Source organism: Heterodontus francisci, chromosome 9 (genome assembly GCF_036365525.1).
Source record: "Heterodontus francisci isolate sHetFra1 chromosome 9, sHetFra1.hap1, whole genome shotgun sequence".
Taxonomy (NCBI): domain Eukaryota; kingdom Metazoa; phylum Chordata; class Chondrichthyes; order Heterodontiformes; family Heterodontidae; genus Heterodontus; species Heterodontus francisci.
In genome coordinates this window covers 23,511,991-23,524,186 of record NC_090379.1, presented here as the reverse complement: position 1 = coordinate 23,524,186, position 12,196 = coordinate 23,511,991, and positions in this window count along the sequence as shown.

The following is a 12,196-nucleotide window of genomic DNA, read 5'->3' as shown; positions in this document are numbered from 1 at the left end:
CTAACATCTCTCCTAGTTTCTTAATTGATTCCAGGGGTTTTGCCTGCACTACACTATCTGAGTCTGTTCCACACACTGACCATACTTTGTGAAAAGAAGAATGAAAAGCATTTCCTGATGTTATTTTACCAAGATGAACATATGACTGGTAGTTTTACTCCCACAGTTTAATTTAAAGCAACATTTTGGTTAACGTTTTGTATAGCCTTAACAATTTTATGTACCTCTATACGATCACCTCTGAGACATTTCGTTTCGGTGCAGTAAAACCCATATTTATCCAGTCCTTTCTTCCCCATAACTCAGGCTCCCTGACACTGAGAGTCAGCTTTGTCACTTTCCTAAGTACTGACCAACTCTTGCTGACCAGAGAACTTTGATCATTATCTCCTCTGACTCATATTCTACTATCTGTGCTATGTAATTCAACGATTTATTAGTTTTGTTGATTGCTGCTGTGGATTGGTTTGATGCTGTGTTGAGCCTGCTAAGACTCCTTGGTCTCTTTCAGCTTCAATCTTGGCTATTTCAACACTTTACATTTGTCTGCATTAAATTTAATCTGCTACTGTTCTACCCACTTTCATATTTTGTCCAACTCTGTACAAATGCAGAAATTGTTCTGTAATTTTCGAGCTGCCTCCTCTGATTTCACTGGTGTCATCCGCAAATCTGACTACTTTGCATTTCTGAATCCAATTCATTTACATTATTTGGAAACAGTGTTTACAGCACTGAGCTTTGAGCTTCCCCATTCAGCATAACTTCTCTAACGAGCACTCATTGAACCTAATCCTTCAGTCAATTCCTGATCCATTCCCACAGGTTTCAGTTTAACTAAAAGCCCTTCCTGTCGATCTTTACCATAAGACTTTTTGGGACATTGAGGGACATCACGTCATAGTGCTTGTCATAGTTCCTGTGGGTTGTCAGTTCCACAAAGAAACAAAGAATAAAGGACTTGCAATTATACAGCACCTTTCATGACCTCAGGACTTCCCAAAGCGCCAATGAAGCACTTCTGAAGTGTAGACACTGTTATAATGCAGGAAACGCACAGCCAATTTGCACACAGCAAACTCCCACAAACAGCAATAAAATAAATGGCCAGATGATGTTTTAGTGGTGTTAGTTGGGAGATAAATTTTGGCCAAGACAGCAGGGAGTACTCCCCTACTCTTCTTGGAATAAAACCATGGGATCTTTTAGTCCACCTGAGAGGGCAGATGGGGCCTTGGTTTAACACCTCACCTGAAAGACAGCTATACCGACAGTGGAGCATTTCCTCTTGATAAGTGCAAAACTAAAAGATATTAAAAAATTGGAAAATGAAATGACAGGTAATTCCCACATTTTTTGAGACTTTGCCTTTCTCTTTCATTGATGTGCTCAGGTTGTTTGTGTCCCTGATATATTTCCATTTGAATTATAATTACAGCAGAGAATCTCTATAATGGCCTCTTATATACCAGCTCTACTATATACACTATTTTGGTTCCTATGCCAAAAGAGAAACCAGATAATTATTCCTTTGATAGCAAACACTTTGTATAAGGCTCTCAAGGAGTCTAAAAGGAACTTTACTGTATGTGTATATAATCATAAACTAGATTAAAAATAACAGACATAATCAAGACAGGAAATGATGCAAAGCAGCTTCCTGGATGCAAAAGAAGAAAGAAACTAAAAGCCACACTGGTGGATGTTTATGTATGTAGTAGCTTTACCTTGAATGGCCTTTCCTCGGCTCATGCTTTCTTGCATGCTCTTGGATGGCAGAAGACCACTCGTGGATTCTTTAATTAATGTGTCTGCTGATGGCACTCCTGAATATGTGTAGAAGTGAAAAACCAGCCACTGCATCCTCGCACAACAAAAGCCCAGGACAAAAAAAAAATCCACTTAGCAAAACCTTTCAATTTGAACTTTCAAGCCATTCTTGAGTTCCTGACCTCTCAATTGCAGCAGTTAATATTACTGAGTCAAGCTGGAGATTGTATTTTTAACAACAAATAACATATATCATGTTTTAAAAACTGAGCAGAACAAGGGAAAATTTTATAATGAATGAGCGCGAGACAGCTATTGAAGGATACATGATAAAAGGGTGAATTCAGTGTCAGAAAGGCAGTGAATGCAAATATTCCGCCGACCTTTTGGTATTTAACTGTTTATGAGTGATATTGTCAAAATCCAAATATATGTTTTTTCTAAATCTAAATATGTGCATTTTACACATTAAGTATTTTATATGTAAACAAAATAAGTAATGTCTTGTTCTCCTAAACTCTGAGAAACTGTTCTGTAGCCTTAAAGAGACAGGATTGATTTCTTGGTGTCTAGATTTATGTTTCATCACTATCATCTCCCAAGATGGTGGTGATGGGTAGTTTGGGATTAGAACATAGTTTAGTCGATAACCTGGCCTATCTGTCCCTTTAAGACCCCCGCTCAGGTACTAACTGTGGGGAGGCGATTTAAACAGGTTCAAGGCTACTTATTGTTACTGGAAGTTCCTATAGATTGTGAGCTGCTTGACTTCTCTCAACATCCTCACTACGTCAGGAGAAACAGGCATTTTTTTCTTTTCTTTGTATATCTTTGAAAAGATTGAATGTTCCTGATTTTTACTTTGGGTGCTTCAGCTTGAAATGTGATGGACCCTTACAAACTTTTATATAAATAAATATTACTTTATGCCTTTTCTTCTGTGCAATTGAGATGCAGATTTGAAAAGGAAGAAGTTTAGACTTCAAAGGGAAGTCAGGCAGTAGTTGTTCACACAGGGATAATGGGTTCTGGTACAGTTTCTTTAACTGGAGAAAGTTTGGTAAAGGCCCAAGCCCTTAGTGCAGAACTAAAAAAGGTAGGAGTGAAGGCAAGATAAATCAAGAAGTGGTAGTAGATGATGCCAAGATTCCAAGATATTAACAGGAAGACAGAGGAGTTCTAGTTGGTGCTATGCAGTATTTCCCAGCCAAGTGAAGAGGAAGAAAGTCTTAACCTTAACCTTCTCTGATCTGTGTCATTTTGTTCTATAACTGAATGCTAAGAAGAGAACAAAAACCTCTGCTTGGCATGACTTGGAAATTAAAGGCACAATTCATTTCATCGCCGCTCCCTGGCATCTTGCTCTTGGTCTGGCCACTAGGTGGAGTATTAAGCGGAGGTCAGCGGCTCTGACTTGGCAGAGAAAGACAAGATGGACATTGTCCAACTCAACAGATTTACCACTCCTCACATCCCTTCCGTGCTTCTGGTTAAAACGCCCATACAATATTGGCAGGCTGATGCCTGGAAATATTAAAATCTGTTAAGCACTGACAGCAGCAGAGGAGAAACTTATGGGTTACCCAGTACCCTGCCATTTCTGGCACAGAGAGGAAAATCCAGACTTAGATCTGCAAATGTCAAGTTGGGTTGGCAGTAAGTTAGTCATTTTACTGCAGGAAACTAATATAGAAAGGTTAAAAAAGCTTATTACACCATTGAGAGTTCCAGTAACTGTCAGTTGTACACTGTGTAACTCAAGAACAAGAGATCCTGTCTCTTTAAAACCTGAGTCCCAATGTACTGGCATAACAGATTAATATGTCAGTCAATTCAATTGCAAATAAACACAGTTAAATCCATATGTGTGTTATACTGATTTTTGGTACATTCTTGACATGAGAAATTTGTTAGCAAGACTTGGTAGGTATGTTATGGGCATTTCTGCGCTTATGGAGACCTGCTGATATATGTGTTTTCATTGCTCGTTCCCACCTATTAAAAGATATTGGCCATGATTTTCCTCACCATTTTTTGGAAGCACTTACCATGCTAGAACGGTATCAGCTACATTGTCTGCGAGATAACTTGGCTGGAAGCCATCTTATAGCAAAGGAGGCCTTTCAGCCCATTGTGCCTGTGGCAGCTCTGGAAAAGAGCTTTCCAATTAGTTTCACTTTCCTGCTCTTTCCCCATAATCCTGCATTTTTTTCCTTTTCAAGTATTTATTCAATTCCCTTTTGAAAGTCACTATTGAATCTGCTTCCATCACCCTTTCAGACAATGCATTCCCCTCATCTCCATCTGGTTCTTTTGCAAGTTATCTTAAATCTGTATCATTTGGTTACCAACCCTCCTGTCAGTGGAAACAGTTTCTCACTATGTGCTCTATCAAATCCCCTTATGATTTTAAACACCCTTATTAAATCTCCCCTTAACCTTCTCTGCTCCAAGGAGAACAATCCCAGCTTCTGTAATCTCTCCATGTCCCTCATCCCTGATGATTTTGGTAAAGCTCTTCTGCTTCCTCTCCAAGGCATGAATTCAGGTGATTGGACACAGTGAGCTACATTTTCCCACCAAAGGCTTTTACTGGATGGCGGGATCATTTTCAGGTTTCATATCTGATTGCCACAGCTCCGGGATTGCAGGGACAATCTTCTGGGAGATGTCCAATTAAGAGTATGCCTCAGGGTACACCATCCAATTAGGGACAGTGGGTGGGTTGAGGAGGAGGGGAGGGTGATTCAGCATGCACGATTGTAGGAGTGGCCACTGTATCTGGAGTGACAGTCTGTTGCTGAGCTGAATGGGATGAGAGAGAGGGCAGGACTTCCACTTTGGATACTGTTGAGGGAGATAGTTTCTCAGGGGAATGCAGCAAGAGCCAAGTCTGTGGCACCACAGGTGGCTCAGCTGCACAGGAGGGGAGGAAAAGGAGTAGAAGAGCTATAGGGGATTCTATTGTAAGGGGTACAGATAGGCATTTCTGTGGCTGCAAATGTGACTCCAGGATGATATGTTGCCTCCCTGGTGCTAGGGTCAAGGATGTCACGGAGCAGCTGCAGGACATTCTGAAGGGGGAGGGTGAACAGTCAGAGGTCATGGTACACATTAGTACCAACAACATCGTTAGAAAGAAGGATGAGGTCCTGTAACAAGAATTTAGGGAGCTAGGTAGCAGATTAAAAAGCAGGACCTCAAAGCTTGTAATCTCTGGATTACTCCCGATGTCATGTGCTAGTGAGTATAGGAATAGAAGAATAGAGCAGATGAATGCGTGGCTGAAGAGATGGTGCAGGAGGGAGGGCTTTAATTTCCTGGATCACTGGGTCTGTTTCTGGCAAAGGTGGGACCTGTACAAGTTGGATGGGTTGCACCTGAACTGGAAAGGGACCATCATCCTTGCTGGGAGGTTTGCTAGTGCTGTTGAGTGGGGGAGGTTAAACTAATTTTGCAGGAGGATGGGATACAGAGTGGAGGCACAGTAGGGGGTGATGCATAGTCACATATAGAAGAGAAACTGAGTCAGTCTGGAAGGCAGAGCAAATATAGGCACAAGTGAAAAATGCAAGGCTGGATTACATCTATTTTAATGCAAGGAGTCTTGCTCGTAAGGCAGATGAATTGAGGGCATTGATTAGCACATGGGATTATGATATTATTGCTATCACAGAGACATGGTTGAGGGAGGGGCAGGACTGGCAGCTCAATATTCCAGGTATAGAATCTTCAGGTGAGACAGGGAGGGGGTAAAAGAGGAGGTGGCATTGCACTGTTGATCAAGGAGTCAATTACTGCAGTAAGGAGGGATGATATCTTAGAAGGTTCCACAAATGAGGCCATATGGGTAGAACCTAAAAACAAAAAGGGGACAATCACTTTGCTGGGAGTGTACTACAGGCCTCCAAACAGTCAGGGAGAGATAGAGGAGCAGATATGTAGGCAAATCTCAGAGAGGTGTAAAAATAATAGGGTAATAATTGTAGGGGATTTCAACTTCCCCAATATTAACTGGGATAGTGTTAGTGCAAAAGGCTTAAAGGGGGTGGAATTCTTAAAATGTCTACAGGAGAGCTTTTTGAGCCAGCACGTAGAAAGTCCTACAAGAGAAGGTACAGTACTGGACCTAATCCTAGGGAATGAAGCCGAAAAGTGGTAGAAGTGTCAGTGGGGGAGCATTTCGGGGATAGTGACCATAACTCTGTAAGATTTAAGGTAGTTATGAAAAAGGACAAAGGCAGGCTGGAAATACAGGTACTGAATTGGGGGAAGGCTGATTTCAATATGATAAAACAGGATCTGGCCAAAGTGGACTGGGAGCAACTACTTGTAGGAAAGTCTAAATCAGACCAGTCGGAATCATTCAAAGAGGAAATAGTGAGAGTTCAGAGCCAACATGTACCCGTAAAGGTGAAGGGTAGGACCAACAAGTCCAGGGAACCCTGGATGTCAAGGGATATAGATGATTGAATCAGGAAAAAATAAGAGGCTTATGGCAGATTCAGAGCGCTGAAAACAGCAGAGGCATTAGAGGAGTATAGAAAGTGTAGGGGGGTACATAAAAAAGAAATTATGAGAGCGAAGAAGGGAACATGAAAAAACACTGGAGGGCAAGATAAAGGAAAATCCTAAGGCATTTTATAAGTATATTAAGGGCAAGAGGATAACTAGGGAAAGAGTAGGGCCCATTAGGGACCAAAGTGGCAGTCTGTGTGTGGAGCTGGAGGACATAGGTGAGGTTTAAAATGATTACTTTTCATCTGTGTTCACAATGGAGAAGGACGATGTAGGTGTAGGGATCAGGGAGAGGGATTGTGATAAACTTGAACATATGAACATTGAAAGGGAGGAAGTATTAGATGCTTTAGCGGGCTTAAAAGTTGGTAAATGCCCAGGCCCAGATGAGATGTATTCCAGGCTCTTATGTGAGGCCAGGAAGGAGATAGCAGGGGCTCTGGCACAAATTTTCAAATCCTCTCCGGCCACAGGAGAGATACCAGAGGATTGGAGGACAGCGAATGTACCAGTATTCAAGAAGGGTAGCAGGGATAAACCAGATAATTACAGGCCGGTGAGCCTAACATCAGTGGTTGGGAAACTATTGGAAAACATTCTGAGGGATAGGATTAATCTCCACTTGGAGAGGCAGAGATTAATCAGGGATAGTCAGCATGGCTTTGTCAAGGGGAGATTGTGTCTAACTAACTTGATTGAATTTTTTGAGGCGGTGACGAAATGTGTAGATGAGGGTAAAGCAGTTGATGTAGTCTATATGGACTTCAGTAAGGCTTTTGATAAGGTCCCGCATGGGAGATTGGTTAAAAAGGTAATTTGGCAAATAGGATCCAAAATTGGCTTAGTGGCAGGAGGCAGAGGGTGATGGTCGAGGATTATTTTTGCGAGTGGAAGCCTGTGACCAGTGGTGTACCACAGGGATCGGTGCTGCGACCCTTGCTGTTTGAAGTATACATTAATGATTTAGATGTAAATATAGGAGGTATGATAAGTAAGTTCGCAGATGACATGAAAATTGGTGATGTTGTAAATAGTGAGGAGGAAAGCCTTAGATTACAGGACGATATAGATGGGTTGATAAGATGGGCGGAGCAGTGGCAAATGGAATTTAATTCTGAGAAGTGTGAGGTGATGCAAAGAAGAAGGGTCACTGACCCAAAATGTTAACTCTGCTTCTCTCTCCACAGATGCTGCCAGACCTGCTGAGTATTTCCAGCATTTCTTGTTTTTATTTCAGATTTCCAGCGTCCGTAGTATTTTGCTTTTATATTATTGAGATGATGCATTTTGGGAGGACTAACAAGGCAAGGGAATATACAAAAGGATGGTAGGACTCGAGGAAGTACAGAGGACCAGAGGACCTTGGTGTACTTGTCCATACATCACTGAAGGCAGCAGCACAGGTAGATAAGGTGGTTAGGAAGGCATTTGGGAAACTTGCCTTTATAGGCCAAGGCATAGAATATAAGAACAGGGAGGTTATGATGGAGCTGTATAAAATGCTAGTTAGGCCACAGCTGGAATACTGTGTACAGTTCTGGGCACCACACTATAGGAGGGATGTGATTGCACTGGAGAGGGTGCAGAGGAGATTCACCAGGATGTTGCCTGGGCTGGAGCATTTCAGCTATGAAGAGAGACTGAAAAGGCTAGGGTTGATTTCCTTAGAGCAGAGAAGGCTGAGGGGGGACTTGATTGAGGTATACAAAATTATGAGGGACATTGATAGGTTAGATAGGAAGAAACTTTTTTCCCTCAGTGGAGGGGTCAATAACCAGAGGGCATAGATTTAAGGTAAGGGGCAGGAGGTTTAGAGGGGATTTGAGGAAACATTTTTTCACCCAGCGGGTGGTTGAAATCTGGAACACACTGCCTGAAGGGGTGGTAGAGGCAGGAACCCTCACAACATTTAAGAAGTATTTAGATGAGCACTTGAAACGCCATAGCATACAAGGCTACAGGCCAAGTGCTGGAAAATGGGATAAGAATAGATTGGTGCTTGATGGCCAGCACAGACACAATGTGCCAAAGGGCTTGTTTCTGTGCTGTATAACTATATGACTTTATGACTCTAGGACAAAATGGAGGCATGAAATGGCTAAAGGAAACAGCAGCCACTTTTTCACCACCAGCACAATCCGTGACATCGATCTCCAGGAGTTAATCATGCAATTGCAAGCCTCTGCCTGCGGATGACCTCTCGCTTGCTGATTTGCACCTATAGGCCGGAATTTAATGGGGTCCCAGGAGACAGGCTAGGAGGCAAGGGGATCATTGAATCGTGATGGAAGGTGGAGGCAGAGGGCCCATTGCCTTCCTGTCACACTGCAATTAAGTCAGGGGCAGGAAAGGCCGAAGACAGCCCTCCTGTCCAAAGGTCAATTATGGCCCTTAAGTGGCCAATCGCTAACCACTTAAGGGCCTCTTCCCATTGTGGGGAGACCATACAGTAAAACAAGGCAACCTCCCTGCAGGCTTTGTGGGGGGAGCTCCTCCATAGGCAGTCTGTGGCCAACAGAGGGCCCCTGGAGAAAAAGGCTGCTCCTCCCCTAATCCCGCCACCTTCAAAGACTACCCTCCCCTCTCCCCTTGTTGAGGCCTGCCGGACTGGCTCTGATGACCCCGCCTCATTTACATGGGATCCGGGGCTCCAGCGCTTAGGCTGGTCCCAGGCCTGGTGTAGTACCAGCAGTGGCTACTGCTCCTGGTGGCACTGCCGAAACTACTGAGCTGCCGGCCCTCTGATTGGCTGGCAGCTCTGGGCGGAGGGATGGGGAGCAAGGTGCTGGGCAGTTAATTGCCCAAACGTCATTTAACTGCACCGGGGTGGGGCTCCAAAGGGCTGAGGCACGATTCCTCGCCTTCATGGCCTGTCATCAGGACCCCTGCTGGCTCCACTGAATTCAGCCGTTAATGTGCAGATTGCATATGATTTTAATAAATGCTTTAATTTCCTGCTGTGAGTTGATGAGCTGCAAACACTGCGGGGGTCCCTTGGGCCAGGAGAATTCCATTGCCCTCGGAAAACGACTGCTAATTGCTTCATTGATGATCTCAATTGGCTTCCCACTGCTATTGGATGGGTTGCTGTCAATGCGCAGAAGTTGTCTCTAGAAAAAGCAGGAGGAGGCAGGAACACATCAGCATTCCTGTCTGACATCATTTTTTCTAATTTTCTAACCTCTTCCTCCCTCTCACTCCCACACCTCCAATCCCACTTCCAAGGGGATGGTAATAATTCCCCAATGCTTCTCCTATATTTCATCACCCTTCCACTGCCCTTGTGCATTCTGCACGTTGAATCACCAAGTGTGACTATGTCGATGTGACAGCCAATGGTAAAGCACCTTAAAGTTTCTTGGAGCTGGATTGGCCATATGCCAAGGTAGTTTCATAGAAGGATACAGCAGTGAAGGAGGCTATTCGACCCGTCGTGGCTGTGCCCGCTCTTTGGTTGAGCTCTCCAATTGGACCCACTCCCCTGCTCTTTCCCTGTAGCCGTGTAAAAATTTTCCCTTCAAGTTCCATTAAGGTTCAGTGAGGTGCAGCAGTGGTCAGGATCAGCTGGTCACAGCGGAAGTGAGGATTTCCTGAAGCAGAAGAGCCCGGAGATGATTTAAATACAGATTTTCCGCAGGTAGGAAATGATTTTTAAAACAGTTTTTTGCTGCTATTCTGCCTACAGACATCTACACTTACTTCTGACTGATTCTCACAGTATCGGGGCACTATTACAAGAACATAACTGAGAGCATCTCGAACTCTGCTCAGGTACATCTCTGCCACCCTCCGAACGAGAGGAAAGACTTTCATCTCATGAGTTTGGCTGGATTGGAATCCAACTTGAAGGAGCGAAATCTTAATGACCTTATTAGACCTGTGGAAGGTCTAATGCAGGTGGGAGGTATACAGTAAATGGCAGAACCCTTAGGAGTATTGACAGGCAGAGAGATCTGGGCATACAGGTCCACAGGTCACTGAAAGTGGCAACGCAGGTGGATAAGGTAGTCAAGAAGGCATACGGCATGCTTGCCTTCATTGGTCGGGGCATAGAGTATAAAAATTGGCAAGTCATGTTGCAGCTGTACAGAACCTTAGTTAGGCCACACTTAGAATATTGCGTGCAATTCTGGTCGCCACACTACCAGAAGGACGTGGAGGCTTTGGAGAGGGTACAGAGGAGGTTTACCAGGATGTTGCCTGTTCTGGAGGGCATTAGCTATGAGGAGAGGTTGGAAAAACTCGGATTGTTTTCATTGGAACGACGGAGGTGGAGGGGCGACATGATAGAGGTTTACAAAGTTATGAGCGGCATGGACAGAGTGGATAGTCAGAAGCTTTTTCCCAGGGTGGAAGAGTCAGTTACTAGGGGACATAGGTTTAAGGTGCGAGGGGCAAAGTTTAGAGGGGATGTGCGAGGCAGGTTTTTTACACAGAGGGTGGTGAGTGCCTGGAACTTGCTGCCAGGGGAGGTGGTGGAAGCAGATACAATAGCGATGTTTAAGAGACATCTTGACAAATATATGAATAGGAAGAGAATAGAGGGGTATGGGCCCCGGAAGTGCAGAAGGTGTTAGTTTAGGCAGGCATCAAGATCGGCGCAGGCTTGGAAGGCCGAATGGCCTGTTCCTGTGCTGTACTGTTCTTTGTTCTTTGTTATCCAGTGTTCCATTCTTGATTGATTTTGTATTTTTAATGACGTTTCATATCTATCTTTGTCTTTTAATAAGATCAATAACATCTTGACACATGTTTAGTGATTGGCCATGCATTGCCGGTTGGCACCACGCAGCCAGCTTGCAAATGCAATGAACCATTGAAAGGGCGAAGTGCTTTCTTTTTGATGAATGACCAGTAATGCTGAGGCAATAATCGTGATGAAAGCAAGAACTGGCCACTCCACTCCCTTTAAAATGTCATTCTGTAGCAGGGAAGACTTGCTTCGCCATTTGAAAGGACTTAGCATCAAACCATAAAAATAATCTTTGGAGCAAATTTGAAGAACATGTAGAACAAGTGAAATATTTGGGAATAATCTATTCAAATTCCCCCCCACCCCACCCACACAAAGCAAAATAACTAAGACCAAGTGTGAGTGCTTCAGATGCATTATGTCTATCCACTTCCCAGACAAAGAGTCAGCGTTGTTGTATTGCGACAAAAACACAATCAAGTGAAAATTTGCCTGAGAATGTTATTGGACGCTGATAACAACAGATAGTCTCATTGTTTCCCCTTCCAATGACAAAGGGACTTCTGATTATTTGCTTAATTTTCAGTGAGGAACTGAGGATGATCACATGATGGTTATGGATGGGGAAGGCCATTTTGTCTAACTTAGTTTTTTCAACAAGAAATGAGATGAAAGTACCCTATTGTAGTATCCATTTGGTTCATAAATCACTGCAGGAATTTTGCATTCACTACTCTATCTGAAAGTCAATTCTCTGTGTTGATAACTCATTGTGTGAAGCAAATCTTCCTGATTATCAGTCCAAAATTTACTCTTTACTATCTGTGCCCTTGTCCTATTTTTTCAAATTATTTAAAATAATTTTTCCACATTATTTACAATCTTACCTACCCCTAATAAGAGCACCTCTCAGACGCATCCTTCCAAAGCTGAAAAGCACAAGTTTCTTTAGTCTTTCCTCATAACTCAGACCTTTGGAATCAGCTATGTGGCTTGTTTTTGCACAGCTGCAGTGTTTGAATATCTTCTAAGGTAAACTTTGACCACAGCATTGGACAGTTTGACGAAGCCTTACTCTGTCTTGAATCCTATTGCTTAGGTTCTCTAATTCAGCATTCTGGCTGCAGGCCTGGAATTTGTGGATGCTCTTTATCTTCTACTCCCTCTGTTGTTTTCCTGTTTAGTTTACACTGGATCTCTGCCCCTGTCCATGAG